Source organism: Rhipicephalus microplus, chromosome 4, assembly GCF_043290135.1.
Source record: "Rhipicephalus microplus isolate Deutch F79 chromosome 4, USDA_Rmic, whole genome shotgun sequence".
Taxonomy (NCBI): Eukaryota; Metazoa; Arthropoda; class Arachnida; order Ixodida; family Ixodidae; genus Rhipicephalus; species Rhipicephalus microplus.
The window spans coordinates 189,555,621-189,576,060 of record NC_134703.1 but is presented as its reverse complement, the minus strand read 5'-3'; the positions used below and the strand labels follow the sequence as shown (position 1 = coordinate 189,576,060).

The window sequence follows — 20,440 nt, the reverse complement described above, 5'->3', positions numbered from 1 at the left end:
AACCGCTTTCTTTTAGCTGTTGCACAATAATACATGTCTTTCACGCTGTTCCGGTGCTTTTGCAGCGCCTACTGCCACGATGCATTCTGAATCAGCATTTTTTTATCAAGCAGGTGTGTTCACCTGCGTAACCGTTTCACTCGTTAGAATTATTGCAAAATACTTGCATACCGACAGATTTAACAAAAAAAGTGCTTTGGACGCCGAAACCCGGGATCGAACCAAGGACCTTTGGATCTTCAGTCTAACGCTCTCCCAACTGAGCTATTTCGGCAGACGGGAGAAGACTGAAAGCGAGATTCAACAGTTCTTGCGTTTCGGTAAAACCGCTTTATTTTAGCTGTTGCACATTATTACATGTCTTTCACGCTGTTCCGGTGCTTTTGCAACGCCTACTGCCACGATCCATTCTGAATCACCATTTTTTTATCAAGCATGTGTGTTCACCTGCGTAACCCTTTCACTCGTTAGAATTATTGCAAAATACTTGCATACCGACAGATTTAACAGAAAACGTGCTTTGGACGCCGAAACCCGGGATCGAACCAGGGACCTTTAGATCTTCAGTCTAAAGCTCTCCCAAATGAGCTATTTCGGCAGACGGGAGAAGAGTGAAAGCGGGATTCAACAGTTCTTGCGTTCCGGTAAAACCGCTTTATTTTAGCTGTTGCACATTATTACATGTCTTTCACGCTGTTCCGGTTCTTTTGCAACGCCTACTGCCGCGATGCATTCTGAATCAGCATTTTTTCATCAAGCATGTGTGTTCACCTGCGTAATCGTTTCACTCGTTAGAATGATTGCAAAATACTTGCATACCGACAGATTTAACAAAAATGTGCTTTGGACGCCGAAACCCGGGATCGAACCAGGGACCTTTAGATCTTAAGTCTAACGCTCTCCCAACTGAGCTATTTCGGCAGACGGGAGAGGAGCGAAAGAGGGACTTACCGGTTGTTGCGTTTCAGTAAAACCGCTTTCTTTTAGCTGTTGCACATCATTGCTTGTCTTTCACGCTGTTCCGGTGCTTTTGCAACGCCTACTGCCACGATGCATTCGGAATCAGCATTTTTTTATCAAGCATGTGTGTTCAACTGCGTAACCGTTTCACTCGTTAGAATTATTGCAAAATACTTGCATACCGACAGATTTAACAAAAAAAGTGCTTTGGACGCCGAAACCCGGGATCGAACCAGGGACCTTCGGATCTTCAATCAAATGCTCCCCCAACTGAGCTATTTCGGCAGACGGGAGAAGAGTGAAAGCTGGATTCAACAGTTCTGGCGTTTTGGTAAAACCGCTTTATTTTAGCTATTGCATTTTATTACATGTCTTTCACGCTGTTCCGGTACTTTTGCAACGCCTACTGCCACGATGCATTCTGAATCAGCATTTTTTTATCAAGCATGTGTGTTCACCTGCGTAACCGTTTCACTCGTTAGAATTATTGCAAAATACTTGCATACCGACAGATTTAACAAAAAAAGTGCTTTGGACGCCGAAACCCGGGATCGAACCAGGGACCTTTAGATCTTCTGTCTAACGCTCTCCCAACTGAGCTTTTTCGGCAGACGGGAGAAGAGTGAAAGAGGGACTTACCAGTTGTCGCGTTTCAGTAAAACCGCTTTCTTTTAGCTGTTGCACATTATTACATGTCTTTCACGCTGTTCCGGTGCTTTTGCTACGCCTACTGCCACGATCCATTCTGAATCAGCATTTTTTTATCAAGCATGTGTGTTCAACTGCGTAACCGTTTCACTCGTTAGAATTATTGCAAAATACTTGCATACCGACAGATTTAACAAAAACAGTGCTTTGGACGCCGAAACCCGGGATCGAACCAGGGACCTTTAGATCATCTGTCTAACGCTCTCCCAACTGAGCTTTTTCGGCAGACGGGAGAAGAGTGAAAGAGGGACTTAGCAGTTGTCGCGTTTCAGTAAAACCGCTTTCTTTTAGCTGTTGCACATTATTACATGTCTTTCACGCTGTTCCGGTGCTTTTGCAACGCCTACTGCCACGATATATTCTGAATCAGCATTTTTTTATCAAGCATGTGTGTTCAACTGCGTAACCGTTTCACTCGTTAGAATTATTGCAAAATACTTGTATACCGACAGATTTAACAAAAAAAGTGCTTTGGACGCCGAAACCCGGGATCGAACCAGGGACCTTTAGATCTTCTGTCTAACGCTCTCCCAACTGAGCTTTTTCGGCAGACGGGAGAAGAGTGAAAGAGGGACTTAGCAGTTGTCGCGTTTCAGTAAAACCGCTTTCTTTTAGCTGTTGCACATGATTACATGTCTTTCACGCTGTTCCGGTTCTTTTGCAACGCCTACTGCCACGATCCATTCTGAATCAGCATTTTTTTATCAAGCATGTGTGTTCAACTGCGTAACCGTTTCACTCGTTAGAATTATTGCAAAATACTTGCATACCGACAGATTTAACAAAAAAAGTGCTTTGGACGCCGAAACCCGGGATCGAACCAGGGACCTTTAGATCTTCTGTCTAACGCTCTCCCAACTGAGCTTTTTCGGCAGACGGGAGAAGAGTGAAAGAGGGACTTACCAGTTGTCGCGTTTCAGTAAAACCGCTTTCTTTTAGCTGTTGCACATTATTACATGTCTTTCACGCTGTTCCGGTGCTTTTGCAACGCCTACTGCCACGATATATTCTGAATCAGCATTTTTGTATCAAGCATGTGTGTTCAACTGCGTAACCGTTTCACTCGTTAGAATTATTGCAAAATACTTGCATACCGACAGATTTAACAAAAAAGTGCTTTGGACCCCGAAACTCGGGATCGAACCAGGGACCTTCGGATCTTCAGTCTAATGCTCTCCCAACTGAGCTATTTCGGCAGACGGGAGAAGAGTGAAAGCGGGATTCAACAGTTCTTGCGTTCCGTTAAAACCGCTTTATTTTAGCTGTTGCACATTATTACATGTCTTTCACGCTGTTACGTTTCTTTTGCAACGCCTACTGCCGCGATGCATTCTGAATGAGCATTTTTTTATTAAGCACGTGTGTTCACCTGCGTAGCCGTTTCACTCGTTAGAATTATTGCACAATACTTGTCTACCGACAGATTTAACAAAAAACGTGCTTTGGACGCCGAAACCCGGGATCGAACCAAGGACCTTTGGATCTTCAGTCTAACGCTCTCCCAACTGAGCTATTTCGGCAGACGGGAGAAGACTGAAAGCGGGATTCAACAGTTCTTGCGTTTCGGTAAAACCGCTTTATTTTAGCTGTTGCACATTATTACATGTCTTTCACGCTGTTCCGGTGCTTTTGCAACGCTTACTGCCACGATCCATTCTGAATCAGCATTTTTTCATCAAGCATGTGTGTTCACCTTCGTAAGCGTTTCACTCGTTAGAATTATTGCAAAATACTTGCATACCGACAGATTTAACAGAAAACGTTCTTTGGACGCCGAAACCCGGGATCGAACCAGGGACCTTTAGATCTTCAGTCTAACGCTCTCCCAACTGAGCTTTTTCGGCAGACGGGAGAAGAGTGAAAGAGGGACTTACCAGTTGTCGCGTTTCAGTAAAACCGCTTTCTTTTAGCTGTTGCACATTATTACATGTCTTTCACGCTGTTCCGGTGCTTTTGCAACGCCTACTGCCACGATCCATTCTGAATCAGCATTTTTTTATCAAGCATGTGTGTTCAACTGCGTAACCGTTTCACTCGTTAGAATTATTGCAAAATACTTGCATACCGACAGATTTAACAAAAAAAGTGCTTTGGACGCCGAAACCCGGCATCGAACCAGGGACCTTCGGATCTTCAATCAAATGCTCCCCCAACTGAGCTATTTCGGCAGACGGGAGAAGAGTGAAAGCTGGATTCAACAGTTCTGGCGTTTTTTTTGGTAAAACCGCTTTATTTTAGCTGTTGCACATTATTACATGTCTTTCACGCTGTTCCGGTGCTTTTGCAACGCCTACTGCCACGATCCATTCTGAATCACCATTTTTTTATCAAGCATGTGTGTTCACCTGCGTAACCCTTTCACTCGTTAGAATTATTGCAAAATACTTGCATACCGACAGATTTAACAGAAAACGTGCTTTGGACGCCGAAACCCGGGATCGAACCAGGGACCTTTAGATCTTCAGTCTAAAGCTCTCCCAAATGAGCTATTTCGGCAGACGGGAGAAGAGTGAAAGCGGGATTCAACAGTTCTTGCGTTCCGGTAAAACCGCTTTATTTTAGCTGTTGCACATTATTACATGTCTTTCACGCTGTTCCGGTTCTTTTGCAACGCCTACTGCCGCGATGCATTCTGAATCAGCATTTTTTCATCAAGCATGTGTGTTCACCTGCGTAATCGTTTCACTCGTTAGAATGATTGCAAAATACTTGCATACCGACAGATTTAACAAAAATGTGCTTTGGACGCCGAAACCCGGGATCGAACCAGGGACCTTTAGATCTTAAGTCTAACGCTCTCCCAACTGAGCTATTTCGGCAGACGGGAGAGGAGCGAAAGAGGGACTTACCGGTTGTTGCGTTTCAGTAAAACCGCTTTCTTTTAGCTGTTGCACATCATTGCTTGTCTTTCACGCTGTTCCGGTGCTTTTGCAACGCCTACTGCCACGATGCATTCGGAATCAGCATTTTTTTATCAAGCATGTGTGTTCAACTGCGTAACCGTTTCACTCGTTAGAATTATTGCAAAATACTTGCATACCGACAGATTTAACAAAAAAAGTGCTTTGGACGCCGAAACCCGGGATCGAACCAGGGACCTTCGGATCTTCAATCAAATGCTCCCCCAACTGAGCTATTTCGGCAGACGGGAGAAGAGTGAAAGCTGGATTCAACAGTTCTGGCGTTTTGGTAAAACCGCTTTATTTTAGCTATTGCATTTTATTACATGTCTTTCACGCTGTTCCGGTACTTTTGCAACGCCTACTGCCACGATGCATTCTGAATCAGCATTTTTTTATCAAGCATGTGTGTTCACCTGCGTAACCGTTTCACTCGTTAGAATTATTGCAAAATACTTGCATACCGACAGATTTAACAAAAAAAGTGCTTTGGACGCCGAAACCCGGGATCGAACCAGGGACCTTTAGATCTTCTGTCTAACGCTCTCCCAACTGAGCTTTTTCGGCAGACGGGAGAAGAGTGAAAGAGGGACTTACCAGTTGTCGCGTTTCAGTAAAACCGCTTTCTTTTAGCTGTTGCACATTATTACATGTCTTTCACGCTGTTCCGGTGCTTTTGCTACGCCTACTGCCACGATCCATTCTGAATCAGCATTTTTTTATCAAGCATGTGTGTTCAACTGCGTAACCGTTTCACTCGTTAGAATTATTGCAAAATACTTGCATACCGACAGATTTAACAAAAACAGTGCTTTGGACGCCGAAACCCGGGATCGAACCAGGGACCTTTAGATCATCTGTCTAACGCTCTCCCAACTGAGCTTTTTCGGCAGACGGGAGAAGAGTGAAAGAGGGACTTAGCAGTTGTCGCGTTTCAGTAAAACCGCTTTCTTTTAGCTGTTGCACATTATTACATGTCTTTCACGCTGTTCCGGTGCTTTTGCAACGCCTACTGCCACGATATATTCTGAATCAGCATTTTTTTATCAAGCATGTGTGTTCAACTGCGTAACCGTTTCACTCGTTAGAATTATTGCAAAATACTTGTATACCGACAGATTTAACAAAAAAAGTGCTTTGGACGCCGAAACCCGGGATCGAACCAGGGACCTTTAGATCTTCTGTCTAACGCTCTCCCAACTGAGCTTTTTCGGCAGACGGGAGAAGAGTGAAAGAGGGACTTAGCAGTTGTCGCGTTTCAGTAAAACCGCTTTCTTTTAGCTGTTGCACATGATTACATGTCTTTCACGCTGTTCCGGTTCTTTTGCAACGCCTACTGCCACGATCCATTCTGAATCAGCATTTTTTTATCAAGCATGTGTGTTCAACTGCGTAACCGTTTCACTCGTTAGAATTATTGCAAAATACTTGCATACCGACAGATTTAACAAAAAAAGTGCTTTGGACGCCGAAACCCGGGATCGAACCAGGGACCTTTAGATCTTCTGTCTAACGCTCTCCCAACTGAGCTTTTTCGGCAGACGGGAGAAGAGTGAAAGAGGGACTTACCAGTTGTCGCGTTTCAGTAAAACCGCTTTCTTTTAGCTGTTGCACATTATTACATGTCTTTCACGCTGTTCCGGTGCTTTTGCAACGCCTACTGCCACGATATATTCTGAATCAGCATTTTTGTATCAAGCATGTGTGTTCAACTGCGTAACCGTTTCACTCGTTAGAATTATTGCAAAATACTTGCATACCGACAGATTTAACAAAAAAGTGCTTTGGACCCCGAAACTCGGGATCGAACCAGGGACCTTCGGATCTTCAGTCTAATGCTCTCCCTACTGAGCTATTTCGGCAGACGGGAGAAGAGTGAAAGCGGGATTCAACAGTTCTTGCGTTCCGTTAAAACCGCTTTATTTTAGCTGTTGCACATTATTACATGTCTTTCACGCTGTTACGTTTCTTTTGCAACGCCTACTGCCGCGATGCATTCTGAATGAGCATTTTTTTATTAAGCACGTGTGTTCACCTGCGTAGCCGTTTCACTCGTTAGAATTATTGCACAATACTTGTCTACCGACAGATTTAACAAAAAACGTGCTTTGGACGCCGAAACCCGGGTTCGAACCAAGGACCTTTGGATCTTCAGTCTAACGCTCTCCCAACTGAGCTATTTCGGCAGACGGGAGAAGACTGAAAGCGGGATTCAACAGTTCTTGCGTTTCGGTAAAACCGCTTTATTTTAGCTGTTGCACATTATTACATGTCTTTCACGCTGTTCCGGTGCTTTTGCAACGCTTACTGCCACGATCCATTCTGAATCAGCATTTTTTCATCAAGCATGTGTGTTCACCTTCGTAAGCGTTTCACTCGTTAGAATTATTGCAAAATACTTGCATACCGACAGATTTAACAGAAAACGTTCTTTGGACGCCGAAACCCGGGATCGAACCAGGGACCTTTAGATCTTCAGTCTAACGCTCTCCCAACTGAGCTTTTTCGGCAGACGGGAGAAGAGTGAAAGAGGGACTTACCAGTTGTCGCGTTTCAGTAAAACCGCTTTCTTTTAGCTGTTGCACATTATTACATGTCTTTCACGCTGTTCCGGTGCTTTTGCAACGCCTACTGCCACGATCCATTCTGAATCAGCATTTTTTTATCAAGCATGTGTGTTCAACTGCGTAACCGTTTCACTCGTTAGAATTATTGCAAAATACTTGCATACCGACAGATTTAACAAAAAAAGTGCTTTGGACGCCGAAACCCGGCATCGAACCAGGGACCTTCGGATCTTCAATCAAATGCTCCCCCAACTGAGCTATTTCGGCAGACGGGAGAAGAGTGAAAGCTGGATTCAACAGTTCTGGCGTTTTTTTTGGTAAAACCGCTTTATTTTAGCTATTGCACTTTATTACATGTCTTTCACGCTGTTCCGGTACTTTTGCAACGCCTACTGCCACGATGCATTCTGAATCAGCATTTTTTTATCAAGCATGTGTGTTCACCTGCGTAACCGTTTCACTCGTTAGAATTATTGCAAAATACTTGCATACCGACACATTTAACAAAAAAAGTGCTTTGGACGCCGAAACCCGGGATCGAACCAGGGACCTTCGGATCTTCAATCAAATGCTCCCCCAACTGAGCTATTTCGGCAGACGGGAGAAGAGTGAAAGCTGGATTCAACAGTTCTTGCGTTTTGGTAAAACCGCTTTATTTTAGCTATTGCACTTTATTACATGTCTTTCACGCTGTTACGGTTCTTTTGCAACGCCTACTGCCGCGATGCATTCTGAATCAGCATTTTTTTATTAAGCACGTGTGTTCACCTGCGTAACCGTTTCACTCGTTAGAATTATTGCACAATACTTGTATACCGACAGATTTAACAAAAAACGTGCTTTGGACGCCGAAACCCGGGATCGAACCAAGGACCTTTGGATCTTCAGTCTAACGCTCTCCCAACTGAGCTTTTTCGGCAGACGGGAGAAGAGTGAAAGAGGGACTTACCAGTTGTCGCGTTTCAGTAAAACCGCTTTCTTTTAGCTGTTGCACAATATTACATGTCTTTCACGCTGTTCCGGTTCTTTTGCAACGCCTACTGCCGCGATGCATTCTGAATCAGCATTTTTTTATCAAGCATGTGTTTTCACCAGCGTAACCGTTTCACTCGTTTGAATTATTGCACAATACTTGTATACCGACAGATTTAACAAAGAACGTGCTTTGGACTCCGAAACCCGGGATCGAACCAGGGACCTTCGGATCTTCAATCAAATGCTCCCCCAACTGAGCTATTTCGGCAGACGGGAGAAGAGTGAAAGCGGGATTCAACAGTTCTTGCGTTTCGGTAAAACCGCTTTATTTTAGCTATTGCACATTATTACATGTATTTCACGCTGTTCCGGTTCTTTTGCAACGCCTACTGCCGTGATGCATTCTTAATCTGCATTTTTTTATCAAGCATGTGTGTTCACCTGCGTAATCGTTTCACTAGTTAGAATTATTGCAAAATACTTGCATACCGACAGATTTAACAAAAATGTGCTTTGGACGCCGAAACCCGGGATCGAACCAGGGACCTTTAGATCTTCAGTCTAACACTCTCCCAACTGAGCTATTTCGGCAGACGGGAGAAGAGTGAAAGAGGGACTTACCAGTTGTCGCGTTTCAGTAAAACCGCTTTCTTTTAGCTGTTGCACAATAATACATGTCTTTCACGCTGTTCCGGTGCTTTTGCAGCGCCTACTGCCACGATGCATTCTGAATCAGCATTTTTTTATCAAGCAGGTGTGTTCACCTGCGTAACCGTTTCACTCGTTAGAATTATTGCAAAATACTTGCATACCGACAGATTTAACAAAAAAAGTGCTTTGGACGCCGAAACCCGGGATCGAACCAAGGACCTTTGGATCTTCAGTCTAACGCTCTCCCAACTGAGCTATTTCGGCAGACGGGAGAAGACTGAAAGCGAGATTCAACAGTTCTTGCGTTTCGGTAAAACCGCTTTATTTTAGCTGTTGCACATTATTACATGTCTTTCACGCTGTTCCGGTGCTTTTGCAACGCCTACTGCCACGATCCATTCTGAATCACCATTTTTTTATCAAGCATGTGTGTTCACCTGCGTAACCCTTTCATTCTTTAGAATTATTGCAAAATACTTGCATACCGACAGATTTAACAAAAAAAGTGCTTTGGACGCCGAAACCCGGGATCGAACCAGGGACCTTTAGATCTTCTGTCTAACGCTCTCCCAACTGAGCTTTTTCGGCAGACGGGAGAAGAGTGAAAGAGGGACTTACCAGTTGTCGCGTTTCAGTAAAACCGCTTTCTTTTAGCTGTTGCACATTATTACATGTCTTTCACGCTGTTCCGGTGCTTTTGCTACGCCTACTGCCACGATCCATTCTGAATCAGCATTTTTTTATCAAGCATGTGTGTTCAACTGCGTAACCGTTTCACTCGTTAGAATTATTGCAAAATACTTGCATACCGACAGATTTAACAAAAAAAGTGCTTTGGACGCCGAAACCCGGGATCGAACCAGGGACCTTTAGATCTTCTGTCTAACGCTCTCCCAACTGAGCTTTTTCGGCAGACGGGAGAAGAGTGAAAGAGGGACTTAGCAGTTGTCGCGTTTCAGTAAAACCGCTTTCTTTTAGCTGTTGCACATTATTACATGTCTTTCACGCTGTTCCGGTGCTTTTGCAACGCCTACTGCCACGATATATTCTGAATCAGCATTTTTTTATCAAGCATGTATGTTCAACTGCGTAACCGTTTCACTCGTTAGAATTATTGCAAAATACTTGTATACCGACAGATTTAACAAAAAAAGTGCTTTGGACGCCGAAACCCGGGATCGAACCAGGGACCTTTAGATCTTCTGTCTAACGCTCTCCCAACTGAGCTTTTTCGGCAGACGGGAGAAGAGTGAAAGAGGGACTTAGCAGTTGTCGCGTTTCAGTAAAACCGCTTTCTTTTAGCTGTTGCACATGATTACATGTCTTTCACGCTGTTCCGGTGCTTTTGCAACGCCTACTGCCACGATCCATTCTGAATCAGCATTTTTTTATCAAGCATGTGTGTTCAACTGCGTAACCGTTTCACTCGTTAGAATTATTGCAAAATACTTGCATACCGACAGATTTAACAAAAAAAGTGCTTTGGACGCCGAAACCCGGGATCGAACCAGGGACCTTTAGATCTTCTGTCTAACGCTCTCCCAACTGAGCTTTTTCGGCAGACGGGAGAAGAGTGAAAGAGGGACTTACCAGTTGTCGCGTTTCAGTAAAACCGCTTTCTTTTAGCTGTTGCACATTATTACATGTTTTTCACGCTGTTCCGGTGCTTTTGCAACGCCTACTGCCACGATATATTATGAATCAGCATTTTTGTATCAAGCATGTGTGTTCAACTGCGTAACCGTCTCACTCGTTAGAATTATTGCAAAATACTTGCATACCGAAAGATTTAACAAAAAAGTGCTTTGGACCCCGAAACTCGGGATCGAACCAGGGACCTTCGGATCTTCAGTCTAATGCTCTCCCAACTGAGCTATTTCGGCAGACGGGAGAAGAGTGAAAGCGGGATTCAACAGTTCTTGCGTTCCGTTAAAACCGCTTTATTTTAGCTGTTGCACATTATTACATGTCTTTCACGCTGTTACGTTTCTTTTGCAACGCCTACTGCCGCGATGCATTCTGAATGAGCATTTTTTTATTAAGCACGTGTGTTCACCTGCGTAGCCGTTTCACTCGTTAGAATTATTGCACAATACTTGTCTACCGACAGATTTAACAAAAAACGTGCTTTGGACGCCGAAACCCGGGATCGAACCAAGGACCTTTGGATCTTCAGTCTAACGCTCTCCCAACTGAGCTATTTCGGCAGACGGGAGAAGACTGAAAGCGGGATTCAACAGTTCTTGCGTTTCGGTAAAACCGCTTTATTTTAGCTGTTGCACATTATTACATGTCTTTCACGCTGTTCCGGTGCTTTTGCAACGCTTACTGCCACGATCCATTCTGAATCAGCATTTTTTCATCAAGCATGTGTGTTCACCTTCGTAAGCGTTTCACTCGTTAGAATTATTGCAAAATACTTGCATACCGACAGATTTAACAAAAAAAGTGCTTTGGACGCCGAAACCCGGGATCGAACCAAGGACCTTTGGATCTTCAGTCTAACGCTCTCCCAACTGAGCTATTTCGGCAGACGGGAGAAGACTGAAAGCGGGATTCAACAGTTCTTGCGTTTCGGTAAAACCGCTTTATTTTAGCTATTGCACATTATTACATGTCTTTCACGCTGTTCCGGTGCTTTTGCAACGCCTACTGCCACGATCCATTCTGAATCACCATTTTTTTATCAAGCATGTGTGTTCACCTGCGTAACCGTTTCACTCGTTAGAAATATTGCAAAATACTTGCATACCGACAGATTTAACAGAAAACGTGCTTTGGACGCCGAAACCCGGGATCGAACCAGGGACCTTTAGATCTTCAGTCTAATGCTCTCCCAAATGAGCTATTTCGGCAGACGGGAGAACAGTGAAAGCGGGATTCAACAGTTCTTGCGTTCCGGTAAAACCGCTTTATTTTAGCTGTTGCACATTATTACATGTCTTTCACGCTGTTCCGGTTCTTTTGCAACGCCTACTGCCGCGATGCATTTTGAATCAGCATTTTTTCATCAAGCATGTGTGTTCACCTGCGTAATCGTTTCACTCGTTAGAATTATTGCAAAATACTTGCATACCGACAGATTTAACAAAAAAAGTGCTTTGGACGCCGAAACCCGGGATAGAACCAGGGACCTTTAGATCTTCTGTCTAACGCTCTCCCAACTGAGCTTTTTCGGCAGACGGGAGAAGAGTGAAAGAGGGACTTACCAGTTGTCGCGTTTCAGTAAAACCGCTTTCTTTTAGCTGTTGCACATTATTACATGTCTTTCACGCTGTTCCGGTGCTTTTGCAACGCCTACTGCCACGATCCATTCTGAATCAGCATTTTTTTATCAAGCATGTGTGTTCAACTGCGTAACCGTTTCACTCGTTAGAATTATTGCAAAATACTTGCATACCGACAGATTTAACAAAAAAAGTGCTTTGGACGCCGAAACCCGGGATCGAACCAGGGACCTTCGGATCTTCAATCAAATGCTCCCCCAACTGAGCTATTTCGGCAGACGGGAGAAGAGTGAAAGCTGGATTCAACAGTTCTGGCGTTTTTTTTGGTAAAACCGCTTTATTTTAGCTATTGCACTTTATTACATGTCTTTCACGCTGTTCCGGTACTTTTGCAACGCCTACTGCCACGATGCATTCTGAATCAGCATTTTTTTATCAAGCATGTGTGTTCACCTGCGTAACCGTTTCACTCGTTAGAATTATTTCAAAATACTTGCATACCGACACATTTAACAAAAAAAAGTGCTTTGGACGCCGAAACCCGGGATCGAACCAGGGACCTTCGGATCTTCAATCAAATGCTCCCCCAACTGAGCTATTTCGGCAGACGGGAGAAGAGTGAAAGCTGGATTCAACAGTTCTTGTGTTTTGGTAAAACCGCTTTATTTTAGCTATTGCACTTTATTACATGTGTAGTGGAGCATACGCACCAACGCGTATGCGCCTTCGGAAGACAACAAAAAGCCCGTGCTCTGCTTGCGCGAGAGTTTGTGCCGCCTCTGCCAGACTTGCCGTACGCCCACTTTCTGTTGCGACCTCGCTGCGACTTCTCGGCTCGAATAAACGTCATCACATTTGGTGGAGGGTGCTGAGATCCCCAAGAAGACCTGGAGCTCCGCTCTCGCAAGTTGCCTGAAAGACTACCGCGAAACATGACTGACGCAGTCGCCCACCAGCCCGTCCCAGCCCAGCCAGCACCATCGGCTGCCCCGTCGACCTGCCCCGGTGCTACCCGTCAGCGGGACCCCCAATCTTCAGCGGCAGTGGTGAGCAAGACGTCGAAGACTGGCTCTCCTTGTACGAACGCGTGAGTGCCAGCAACAAATGGGACAACGACTCCAAGCTTGCCTATGTCATCTTTTACTTGGCTGACGTCGCCAAGCTATGGTTCACCAACCGCGAAACCGCCATCGCCAGCTGGTCCACCTTCAAGACCCTCGTGACCGAAGCGTTCGGCCGACCAGAGGTCCGCAAGCTCCGCGCTGACCAGCGTCTGCGCCACCGAGCCCAGCAACCTGGTGAGACCTTTACTAGCTATATTGAGGATGTGCTCGACCTCTGCAGGCGTGTTAACTCATCCATGCCTGAAGAAGAGAAAATTCGACATATTCTCAAAGGCATCGAGGATGGCGCATTCCAGATGTTGCTGGCGAAGAGCCCGACCACGGTGGCGGTCCTCGTAAGCCTGTGCCAGAGCTTCGATGAATTGCGTCGTCAGCGTTCCATCGCCCGACAGAGTGTTCCATCACCAGATTCCATCTCGGCCGTCGCACTCGCCAATGGCAACGTTCACCAAGGAACTCTGTCGAACCAGATTAAAGACTTCATCAGGGAGGAAGTCGCCCGACAGCTTTCCCTGCTGCCGCATAGTGACGCGCCCACGACAAGCCTCCCTTCGAATATGCAGCAGGCCATACGCACTGAAATTTGCAATGCACTCCCTACAGTTCCGGCCTCTTACCCGTGCACTTCAGTGCCATCTGATCTCTCAACTGCTGGCTACGCACCAACTGCGCCGCCTTCACCTCTCAGCTACGCAGCTGTGGTCGCGCGGCCCCCACCGCATCCAGTCGCCTTATCGGCTCCAACTCCTCCGGCAGCGCCACCGGTTTACAGGCCCTCACCTCGCTTTTTCCGTCAATCTAATGAGTGGCGCACCCATGACAACCGTCCTATCTGCTTCGCGTGTGGCATCGCTGGCCACATTGCACGCTACTGCCGCCGCCGTCCCACACCTGCGTACGCCTCCTTTGGAACTCCTACCTATGCGTCGCAGCAGGCCACCTCGTCTGCATACGAACAGAGGCACTCTGACTCGGATCGTCGCCCATCAACTTCTCGTTTCCCATCTCCTCGTCGCCGATCACCATCTCCTATGCGTCGTAGACCACCTCCTGAGGAGGGAAACTAATCAGTGCAGTTCCAGAGGCAAGAACTGCAACTTCTGCGCAATTATCAAGGCCTCCATTTTCGCCGCGAAATGTTGTTGATGTCAATGTTGAGGGAGTCGCCACACAAGCGTTAATTGATACTGGGGCCGCCGTTTCTGTGATGAACGCAAAATTTTGTCGCAAACTGAAGAAAGTGACCACATCTCTCTGTGGCATCGTGCTGTCCACGGCTAGCGCGCAACGCATTCAGCCCTCGTCTGTGTGTACGGCGCGCGTCGTCATCCAAGACGTTTTGTACATCGTCCAATTTTTCGTACTACCATCTTGCTCTCATGACCTCATCCTGGGTTGGGATTTCTTATCAGGTCATGAAGCTATCATCGATTGTTGCCGTGCGGAAGTGTCCCTAGTGCCAAATTGTGAGTTTCCATCGTCCGACCATTCACCACTGCTCTGCAAACTCATCGCTGACGACGACATCACCTTGCCTCCGGAAGCTTCAGTCCCTATTAGCCTTTCATGTGTGGCGCAACCTGACGCCACGGTGGTATTTACGCCATCCCCTGTTTTTACTGAACGCAAGGGCATCGTGCTCCCATTTGCCGTTCTTACGATTGCGTCTGGTTTAACCGTAATGCTGGTTACCAACCACTGCAACTACCCCATTGGCTTGCTTCGTGGTGAAACGTTAGGATATGTGCAACCTGTCGACCATATCAATGATATTATTCTCCCCGACGAAACGCCATGTCAGATTGCCGCAATCACTCAGGCGTCTGAGCCATCAAGCTCACCAGCCTTCGACGATGCTATTGACGCAGACCTTCCCCCCTCGCATCGCAGCCAACTTGTTGCTCTCCTTAACAAGTTTCGCTCTTCTTTCGACTTTCAGAAACCTGCTTTGGGCCGCACCACGACTGTCACTCATACTATTGACACCGGCTCACATTCGCCTCTGCGACAGCGTCCTTACCGCGTTTCTGCCGAAGAGCGCCGCGTCATTACGGAGCAAGTAGATGACATGCTTAAACGTGGAGTCATACAGCCTTCTCAAAGCGCTTGGTCGTCACCCGTGGTTCTGGTAAAGAAAAAAGATGGCACCGTTCGATTTTGCGTGGACTATCGCCGCTTAAACAAGATTACAAAGAAAGACGTCTACCCGCTACCACGAATAGACGATGCTCTTGACTGTTTACAAGGCGCCGAGTACTTCACATCCTTGGATCTGCGTTCTGGGTATTGGCAGGTGCCAATGGCTGAATGTGATCGCCCTAAAACAGCCTTTGTAACGCCAGATGGCCTGTATGAGTTCAAAGTCATGCCATTTGGGCTCTGCAACGCGCCTGCGACGTTTGAACGCATGATAGATACCATATTGCGGGCCCACAAGTGGAAAACTTGCTTGTGTTACCTAGATGACATCGTAGTCTTTTCAGCTGATTTCCCGACACATCTTCGTCGTCTCCACGAGGTTCTGGCGTGTCTAGCTTCTGCAGGCCTACAACTTAACACCAAGAAGTGCCACTTCGCAGCCCGCAAACTAACCATCTTGGGACATGTCATCACAAGAGACGGTGTTCTTCCGGACCCCGATAAGCTTCGAGCTGTCGCTGACTTCCCCATGCCCACATCACTGAAAGCCCTAAGAAGTTTCGTTGGTCTTTGCTCTTACTTTCGTCGCTTCGTGTGCAACTTCGCGTCCATCATTGCACCTCTGACTAGTCTGCTTTCCAACAGCAAAGGTATATCTGCATGGTCACCTGCATGTGACGACGCATTTCACCAGCTGCGCCGCCTGCTGACCTCGCCACCTATTCTTCGCCACTACGACCCCACTGCTGCCACAGAAGTTCACACTGATGCAAGCGGCGTTGGTCTTGGCGCAGTTTTGGCACAACGGAAAGGTACCCAAACCGAATACGTAGTCGCTTATGCAAGTCGCGCTCTTAAGAAGGCTGAATTGAATTACTCCGTGACAGAGAAGGAGTGTTTGGCCATAATCTGGGCGCTTACGAAGTTTCGCCCGTACCTTTACGGCCGTCCTTTCGATGTGGTCACAGACCACCACGCTCTATATTGGCTGTCCACCTTGAAAGACCCGTCCGGACGTCTGGGCCGTTGGGCACTTCGATTGCAGGAATACGACATCCGTGTCGTATATCGTTCCGGTCGCAAGCATGCGGACGCCGATGCACTTTCCCGATCGCCATTAACACCAGATGTGGCTTCTCTGTCACCCCCTTTTACCACCTTGTCACCACTCGACAGCACTGACATGCTTTCGGAGCAGCGTAAAGACCCATACCTTGCCTTGTTAGTCGACTACATTACCGATCCATCTTCTGTCCCTTCCACGAGAGCGGTACGCCGGCAAGCAGCCCACTTTTCCTTACGTGACAACATTCTGTACCGCCGCAACTACACGCCTGGTGGTCGGAAGTGGCTCCTTGCTGTCCCAACTCATATGCGCTCTGACATCTGCATGAATTTCCATGCAGATCCCCAAAGTGCTCACGCAGGTGTCCTGAAAACCTACGAACGGCTGCGCCAACGCTATTACTGGCGAGGAATGTATCGTTTTGTGCAGAAATACATTCAGTCTTGCACCACTTGCCAACAGAACAAAACACCTCCGCGGCACCTTACCGGCATGTTACAGCCGCTGCCGTGCCCGGCTCGCCCATTCGACCGCGTGGGTATAGACCTCTATGGCCCACTCCCATATAGTAGCTCTGGAAACCGGTGGATTATTGTCGGAGTCGATCATCTGACACGCTACGCTGAGACTGCAGCTCTACCGGCAGCGACCGCCCACGAAGTTGCACTCTTCATTCTCCGCAGCTTCATTCTACGCCATGGTGCTCCGCGGGAATTACTCAGTGATAGGGGTCGAGTGTTCCTGTCGGAGGTCATCCAAGCTATCCTCGCTGAATGCAACATTATCCACCGGAAATCTACCGCATACCATCCACAGACAAATGGTCTTACTGAGCGGTTCAACCGCACACTTGGCGACATGCTGAGGATGTACACCTCCTCCGACCACACTAACTGGGACGCTGTATTGCCCTTTGTTACCTTCGCTTATAACACCGCGACGCAAGCGACTACCGGTTTTTCTCCGTTCTTTCTATTGTACGGCCGCGAACCTTCCCACCCCCTTGACACTATACTACCGTACCGCCCTGATGCATCTGAGTGCTCCCCGCTTTCGGAAGTCGCCAGATACGCTGAAGACTGCCGTCAGTTGGCTCGGTCTCTGACAAGTGAGGCTCAAGGTCTACAAAAGACTCGACACGACGACGCTCACCGCATAGCTCCTACATTTCGTGCTGGCTCCCTTGTGTGGCTTTGGGTGCCCCCGCACGTTCCTGGCCTATCTTCCAAACTTCTGGCCCGGTACCATGGTCCGTACCGTATCATTGACGCGACCTCCCCGGTGAATTACATCATCGAGCCGTTAACACAATCACCAGATTTGCGCCGTCGAGGACGCGAGACCGTACACGTCGACCGTCTCAAGCCCTACTACGACCCCATCATTGTGCCTACTCCCTGAGTCGCCAGGATGGCTACCCTTCATCCCGGGGGTATTGTAGTGGAGCATACGCACCAACGCGTATGCGCCTTCGGAAGACAACAAAAAGCCCGTGCTCTGCTTGCGCGAGAGTTTGTGCCGCCTCTGCCAGACTTGCCGTACGCCCACTTTCTGTTGCGACCTCGCTGCGACTTCTCGGCTCGAATAAACGTCATCACACATGTCTTTCACGCTGTTACGGTTCTTTTGCAACGCCTACTGCCGCGATGCATTCTGAATCAGCATTTTTTTATTAAGCACGTGTGTTCACCTGCGTAACCGTTTCACTCGTTAGAATTATTGCACAATACTTGTATACCGACAGATTTAACAAAGAACGTGCTTTGGACTCCGAAACCCGGGATCGAACCAGGGACCTTCGGATCTTCAATCAAATGCTCCCCCAACTGAGCTATTTCGGCAGACGGGTGAAGAGTGAAAGCTGGATTCAACAGTTCTTGCGTTTTGGTATAACCGCTTTATTTTAGCTATTGCACTTTATTACATGTCTTTCACGCTGTTACGGTTCTTTTGCAACGCCTACTGCCGCGATGCATTCCGAATCAGCATTTTTTTATTAAGCACGTGTGTTCACCTGCGTAACCGTTTCACTCGTTAGAATTATTGCACAATACTTGTATACCGACAGATTTAACAAAAAACGTGCTTTGGACGCCGAAACCCGGGATAGAACAGAGGACCTTTGGATCTTCAGTCTAACGCTCTCCCAACTGAGCTATTTCGGCAGACGGGAGAAGACTGAAAGCGGGATTCAACAGTTCTTGCGTTTCGGTAAAACCGCTTTATTTTAGCTGCTGCACATTATTACATGTCTTTCACGCTGTTCCGGTACTTTTGCAACGCCTACTGCCACGATGCATTCTGAATCAGCATTTTTTTATCAAGCATGTGTGTTCACCTGCGTAACCGTTTCACTCGTTAGAATTATTGCAAAATACTTGCATACCGACAGATTTAACAAAAAAAGTGCTTTGGACGCCGAAACCCGGGATCGAACCAGGGACCTTTAGATCTTCTGTCTAACGCTCTCCCAACTGAGCTTTTTCGGCAGACGGGAGAAGAGTGAAAGAGGGACTTACCAGTTGTCGCGTTTCAGTAAAACCGCTTTCTTTTAGCTGTTGCACATTATTACATGTCTTTCACGCTGTTCCGGTGCTTTTGCAACGCCTACTGCCACGATCCATTCTGAATCAGCATTTTTTTATCAAGCATGTGTGTTCAACTGCGTAACCGTTTCACTCGTTAGAATTATTGCAAAATACTTGCAAACCGACAGATTTAACAAAAAAAGTGCTTTGGACGCCGAAAGCCGGGATCGAACCAGGGACCTTTAGATCTTCTGTCTAACGCTCTCCCAACTGAGCTTTTTCGGCAGACGGGAGAAGAGTGAAAGAGGGACTTAGCAGTTGTCGCGTTTCAGTAAAACCGCTTTCTTTTAGCTGTTGCACATTATTACATGTCTTTCACGCTGTTCCGGTGCTTTTGCAACGCCTACTGCCACGATCCATTCTGAATTAGCATTTTTTTATCAAGCATGTGTGTTCAACTGCGTAACCGTTTCACTCGTTAGAATTATTGCAAAATACTTGCATACCGACGGATTTAACAAAAAAGTGCTTTGGACGCCGAAACTCGGGATCGAACCAGGGACCTTCGGATCTTCACTCTAATGCTCTCCCAACTGAGCTATTTCGGCAGACAGGAGAAGAGTGAAAGCGGGATTCAACAGTTCTTGCGTTCCGGTAAAACCGCTTTATTTTAGCTGTTGCACATTATTACATGTCTTTCACGCTGTTATGGTTCTTTTGCAACGCCTACTGCCGCGATGCATTCTGAATCAGCATTTTTTTATTAAGCACGTGTGTTCACCTGCGTAACCGTTTCACTCGTCAGAATTATTGCACAATACTTGTATACCGACAGATTTAACAAAAAACGTGCTTTGGACGCCGAAACCCGGGATCGAACCAAGGACCTTTGGACCTTCAGTCTAACGCTCTCCCAACTGAGCTATTTCGGCAGACGGGAGAAGACTGAAAGCGGGATTCAACAGTTCTTGCGTTTCGGTAAAACCGCTTTATTTTAGCTGTTGCACATTATTACATGTCTTTCACGCTGTTCCGGTACTTTTGCAACGCCTACTGCCACGATGCATTCTGAATCAGCATTTTTTTATCAAGCATGTGTGTTCACCTGCGTAACCGTTTCACTCGTTAGAATTATTGCAAAATACTTGCATACCGACAGATTTAACAAAAAAAGTGCTTTGGACGCCGAAACCCGGGATCGAACCAGGGACCTTTAGATCTTCTGTCTAACGCTCTCCCAACTGAGCTTTTTCGGCAGACGGGAGAAGAGTGACAGAGGGACTTACCAGTTGTCGCGTTTCAGTAAAACCGCTTTCTTTTAGCTGTTGCACATTATTACATGTCTTTCACGCTGTTCCGGTGCTTTTGCAACGCCTACTGCCACGATCCATTCTGAATCAGCATTTTTTTATCAAGCATGTGTGTTCACCTGCGTAACCGTTTCACTCGTTAGAATTATTGCAAAATACTTGCATACCGACAGATTTAACAAAAAAAGTGCTTTGGACGCCGAAACCCGGGATCGAACCAAGGACCTTTGGATCTTCAGTCTAACGCTCTCCCAACTCCGCTATTTCGGCAGACGGGAGAAGACT

The 20,440-nt window shown here is 46.7% G+C and overlaps 44 non-coding genes across 44 annotated transcripts; all 44 read right to left on the bottom strand.

Annotated features, from left to right (window-relative positions):
- Window positions 1-201: 201 nt before the first annotated feature.
- Window positions 202-274, bottom strand: TRNAF-GAA (transfer RNA phenylalanine (anticodon GAA)). The gene has a single exon. It is a non-coding gene; the product is annotated as a tRNA-Phe (tRNA).
- Window positions 275-525: 251 nt separating this feature from the next.
- Window positions 526-598, bottom strand: TRNAF-GAA (transfer RNA phenylalanine (anticodon GAA)). The gene has a single exon. It is a non-coding gene; the product is annotated as a tRNA-Phe (tRNA).
- Window positions 599-848: 250 nt separating this feature from the next.
- TRNAL-UAA (transfer RNA leucine (anticodon UAA)) lies at window positions 849-921 on the bottom strand. Its single transcript has one exon. It is a non-coding gene; the product is annotated as a tRNA-Leu (tRNA).
- Window positions 922-1,172: 251 nt separating this feature from the next.
- On the bottom strand, window positions 1,173-1,245 carry TRNAF-GAA (transfer RNA phenylalanine (anticodon GAA)). Its single transcript has one exon. It is a non-coding gene; the product is annotated as a tRNA-Phe (tRNA).
- Window positions 1,246-1,496: 251 nt separating this feature from the next.
- On the bottom strand, window positions 1,497-1,569 carry TRNAF-GAA (transfer RNA phenylalanine (anticodon GAA)). The gene has a single exon. It is a non-coding gene; the product is annotated as a tRNA-Phe (tRNA).
- Window positions 1,570-1,820: 251 nt separating this feature from the next.
- Window positions 1,821-1,893, bottom strand: TRNAI-GAU (transfer RNA isoleucine (anticodon GAU)). Its single transcript has one exon. It is a non-coding gene; the product is annotated as a tRNA-Ile (tRNA).
- A 251-nt stretch (window positions 1,894-2,144) lies between these two features.
- Window positions 2,145-2,217, bottom strand: TRNAF-GAA (transfer RNA phenylalanine (anticodon GAA)). Its single transcript has one exon. It is a non-coding gene; the product is annotated as a tRNA-Phe (tRNA).
- Window positions 2,218-2,468: 251 nt separating this feature from the next.
- Window positions 2,469-2,541, bottom strand: TRNAF-GAA (transfer RNA phenylalanine (anticodon GAA)). Its single transcript has one exon. It is a non-coding gene; the product is annotated as a tRNA-Phe (tRNA).
- A 246-nt stretch (window positions 2,542-2,787) lies between these two features.
- Window positions 2,788-2,864, bottom strand: TRNAF-GAA (transfer RNA phenylalanine (anticodon GAA)). The gene has a single exon. It is a non-coding gene; the product is annotated as a tRNA-Phe (tRNA).
- Window positions 2,865-3,115: 251 nt separating this feature from the next.
- On the bottom strand, window positions 3,116-3,188 carry TRNAF-GAA (transfer RNA phenylalanine (anticodon GAA)). The gene has a single exon. It is a non-coding gene; the product is annotated as a tRNA-Phe (tRNA).
- A 251-nt stretch (window positions 3,189-3,439) lies between these two features.
- On the bottom strand, window positions 3,440-3,512 carry TRNAF-GAA (transfer RNA phenylalanine (anticodon GAA)). Its single transcript has one exon. It is a non-coding gene; the product is annotated as a tRNA-Phe (tRNA).
- Window positions 3,513-3,763: 251 nt separating this feature from the next.
- TRNAF-GAA (transfer RNA phenylalanine (anticodon GAA)) lies at window positions 3,764-3,836 on the bottom strand. Its single transcript has one exon. It is a non-coding gene; the product is annotated as a tRNA-Phe (tRNA).
- A 255-nt stretch (window positions 3,837-4,091) lies between these two features.
- Window positions 4,092-4,164, bottom strand: TRNAF-GAA (transfer RNA phenylalanine (anticodon GAA)). Its single transcript has one exon. It is a non-coding gene; the product is annotated as a tRNA-Phe (tRNA).
- A 250-nt stretch (window positions 4,165-4,414) lies between these two features.
- On the bottom strand, window positions 4,415-4,487 carry TRNAL-UAA (transfer RNA leucine (anticodon UAA)). The gene has a single exon. It is a non-coding gene; the product is annotated as a tRNA-Leu (tRNA).
- A 251-nt stretch (window positions 4,488-4,738) lies between these two features.
- TRNAF-GAA (transfer RNA phenylalanine (anticodon GAA)) lies at window positions 4,739-4,811 on the bottom strand. Its single transcript has one exon. It is a non-coding gene; the product is annotated as a tRNA-Phe (tRNA).
- Window positions 4,812-5,062: 251 nt separating this feature from the next.
- TRNAF-GAA (transfer RNA phenylalanine (anticodon GAA)) lies at window positions 5,063-5,135 on the bottom strand. Its single transcript has one exon. It is a non-coding gene; the product is annotated as a tRNA-Phe (tRNA).
- Window positions 5,136-5,386: 251 nt separating this feature from the next.
- On the bottom strand, window positions 5,387-5,459 carry TRNAI-GAU (transfer RNA isoleucine (anticodon GAU)). The gene has a single exon. It is a non-coding gene; the product is annotated as a tRNA-Ile (tRNA).
- Window positions 5,460-5,710: 251 nt separating this feature from the next.
- TRNAF-GAA (transfer RNA phenylalanine (anticodon GAA)) lies at window positions 5,711-5,783 on the bottom strand. Its single transcript has one exon. It is a non-coding gene; the product is annotated as a tRNA-Phe (tRNA).
- A 251-nt stretch (window positions 5,784-6,034) lies between these two features.
- On the bottom strand, window positions 6,035-6,107 carry TRNAF-GAA (transfer RNA phenylalanine (anticodon GAA)). Its single transcript has one exon. It is a non-coding gene; the product is annotated as a tRNA-Phe (tRNA).
- A 574-nt stretch (window positions 6,108-6,681) lies between these two features.
- Window positions 6,682-6,754, bottom strand: TRNAF-GAA (transfer RNA phenylalanine (anticodon GAA)). Its single transcript has one exon. It is a non-coding gene; the product is annotated as a tRNA-Phe (tRNA).
- A 251-nt stretch (window positions 6,755-7,005) lies between these two features.
- On the bottom strand, window positions 7,006-7,078 carry TRNAF-GAA (transfer RNA phenylalanine (anticodon GAA)). The gene has a single exon. It is a non-coding gene; the product is annotated as a tRNA-Phe (tRNA).
- Window positions 7,079-7,329: 251 nt separating this feature from the next.
- Window positions 7,330-7,402, bottom strand: TRNAF-GAA (transfer RNA phenylalanine (anticodon GAA)). Its single transcript has one exon. It is a non-coding gene; the product is annotated as a tRNA-Phe (tRNA).
- A 255-nt stretch (window positions 7,403-7,657) lies between these two features.
- Window positions 7,658-7,730, bottom strand: TRNAF-GAA (transfer RNA phenylalanine (anticodon GAA)). The gene has a single exon. It is a non-coding gene; the product is annotated as a tRNA-Phe (tRNA).
- A 251-nt stretch (window positions 7,731-7,981) lies between these two features.
- On the bottom strand, window positions 7,982-8,054 carry TRNAF-GAA (transfer RNA phenylalanine (anticodon GAA)). Its single transcript has one exon. It is a non-coding gene; the product is annotated as a tRNA-Phe (tRNA).
- A 574-nt stretch (window positions 8,055-8,628) lies between these two features.
- TRNAF-GAA (transfer RNA phenylalanine (anticodon GAA)) lies at window positions 8,629-8,701 on the bottom strand. Its single transcript has one exon. It is a non-coding gene; the product is annotated as a tRNA-Phe (tRNA).
- A 251-nt stretch (window positions 8,702-8,952) lies between these two features.
- Window positions 8,953-9,025, bottom strand: TRNAF-GAA (transfer RNA phenylalanine (anticodon GAA)). The gene has a single exon. It is a non-coding gene; the product is annotated as a tRNA-Phe (tRNA).
- Window positions 9,026-9,276: 251 nt separating this feature from the next.
- TRNAF-GAA (transfer RNA phenylalanine (anticodon GAA)) lies at window positions 9,277-9,349 on the bottom strand. Its single transcript has one exon. It is a non-coding gene; the product is annotated as a tRNA-Phe (tRNA).
- Window positions 9,350-9,600: 251 nt separating this feature from the next.
- On the bottom strand, window positions 9,601-9,673 carry TRNAF-GAA (transfer RNA phenylalanine (anticodon GAA)). Its single transcript has one exon. It is a non-coding gene; the product is annotated as a tRNA-Phe (tRNA).
- A 251-nt stretch (window positions 9,674-9,924) lies between these two features.
- On the bottom strand, window positions 9,925-9,997 carry TRNAF-GAA (transfer RNA phenylalanine (anticodon GAA)). The gene has a single exon. It is a non-coding gene; the product is annotated as a tRNA-Phe (tRNA).
- Window positions 9,998-10,248: 251 nt separating this feature from the next.
- On the bottom strand, window positions 10,249-10,321 carry TRNAF-GAA (transfer RNA phenylalanine (anticodon GAA)). The gene has a single exon. It is a non-coding gene; the product is annotated as a tRNA-Phe (tRNA).
- A 246-nt stretch (window positions 10,322-10,567) lies between these two features.
- Window positions 10,568-10,644, bottom strand: TRNAF-GAA (transfer RNA phenylalanine (anticodon GAA)). Its single transcript has one exon. It is a non-coding gene; the product is annotated as a tRNA-Phe (tRNA).
- A 251-nt stretch (window positions 10,645-10,895) lies between these two features.
- TRNAF-GAA (transfer RNA phenylalanine (anticodon GAA)) lies at window positions 10,896-10,968 on the bottom strand. The gene has a single exon. It is a non-coding gene; the product is annotated as a tRNA-Phe (tRNA).
- A 251-nt stretch (window positions 10,969-11,219) lies between these two features.
- On the bottom strand, window positions 11,220-11,292 carry TRNAF-GAA (transfer RNA phenylalanine (anticodon GAA)). Its single transcript has one exon. It is a non-coding gene; the product is annotated as a tRNA-Phe (tRNA).
- Window positions 11,293-11,543: 251 nt separating this feature from the next.
- On the bottom strand, window positions 11,544-11,616 carry TRNAF-GAA (transfer RNA phenylalanine (anticodon GAA)). The gene has a single exon. It is a non-coding gene; the product is annotated as a tRNA-Phe (tRNA).
- Window positions 11,617-11,867: 251 nt separating this feature from the next.
- TRNAF-GAA (transfer RNA phenylalanine (anticodon GAA)) lies at window positions 11,868-11,940 on the bottom strand. The gene has a single exon. It is a non-coding gene; the product is annotated as a tRNA-Phe (tRNA).
- Window positions 11,941-12,191: 251 nt separating this feature from the next.
- On the bottom strand, window positions 12,192-12,264 carry TRNAF-GAA (transfer RNA phenylalanine (anticodon GAA)). Its single transcript has one exon. It is a non-coding gene; the product is annotated as a tRNA-Phe (tRNA).
- A 256-nt stretch (window positions 12,265-12,520) lies between these two features.
- TRNAF-GAA (transfer RNA phenylalanine (anticodon GAA)) lies at window positions 12,521-12,593 on the bottom strand. The gene has a single exon. It is a non-coding gene; the product is annotated as a tRNA-Phe (tRNA).
- A 5,816-nt stretch (window positions 12,594-18,409) lies between these two features.
- Window positions 18,410-18,482, bottom strand: TRNAF-GAA (transfer RNA phenylalanine (anticodon GAA)). The gene has a single exon. It is a non-coding gene; the product is annotated as a tRNA-Phe (tRNA).
- A 251-nt stretch (window positions 18,483-18,733) lies between these two features.
- On the bottom strand, window positions 18,734-18,806 carry TRNAF-GAA (transfer RNA phenylalanine (anticodon GAA)). Its single transcript has one exon. It is a non-coding gene; the product is annotated as a tRNA-Phe (tRNA).
- A 251-nt stretch (window positions 18,807-19,057) lies between these two features.
- TRNAF-GAA (transfer RNA phenylalanine (anticodon GAA)) lies at window positions 19,058-19,130 on the bottom strand. The gene has a single exon. It is a non-coding gene; the product is annotated as a tRNA-Phe (tRNA).
- A 250-nt stretch (window positions 19,131-19,380) lies between these two features.
- Window positions 19,381-19,453, bottom strand: TRNAF-GAA (transfer RNA phenylalanine (anticodon GAA)). Its single transcript has one exon. It is a non-coding gene; the product is annotated as a tRNA-Phe (tRNA).
- Window positions 19,454-19,704: 251 nt separating this feature from the next.
- Window positions 19,705-19,777, bottom strand: TRNAF-GAA (transfer RNA phenylalanine (anticodon GAA)). Its single transcript has one exon. It is a non-coding gene; the product is annotated as a tRNA-Phe (tRNA).
- A 251-nt stretch (window positions 19,778-20,028) lies between these two features.
- On the bottom strand, window positions 20,029-20,101 carry TRNAF-GAA (transfer RNA phenylalanine (anticodon GAA)). Its single transcript has one exon. It is a non-coding gene; the product is annotated as a tRNA-Phe (tRNA).
- A 251-nt stretch (window positions 20,102-20,352) lies between these two features.
- TRNAF-GAA (transfer RNA phenylalanine (anticodon GAA)) lies at window positions 20,353-20,425 on the bottom strand. Its single transcript has one exon. It is a non-coding gene; the product is annotated as a tRNA-Phe (tRNA).
- Between the last annotated feature and the right edge of the window lie 15 nt (window positions 20,426-20,440).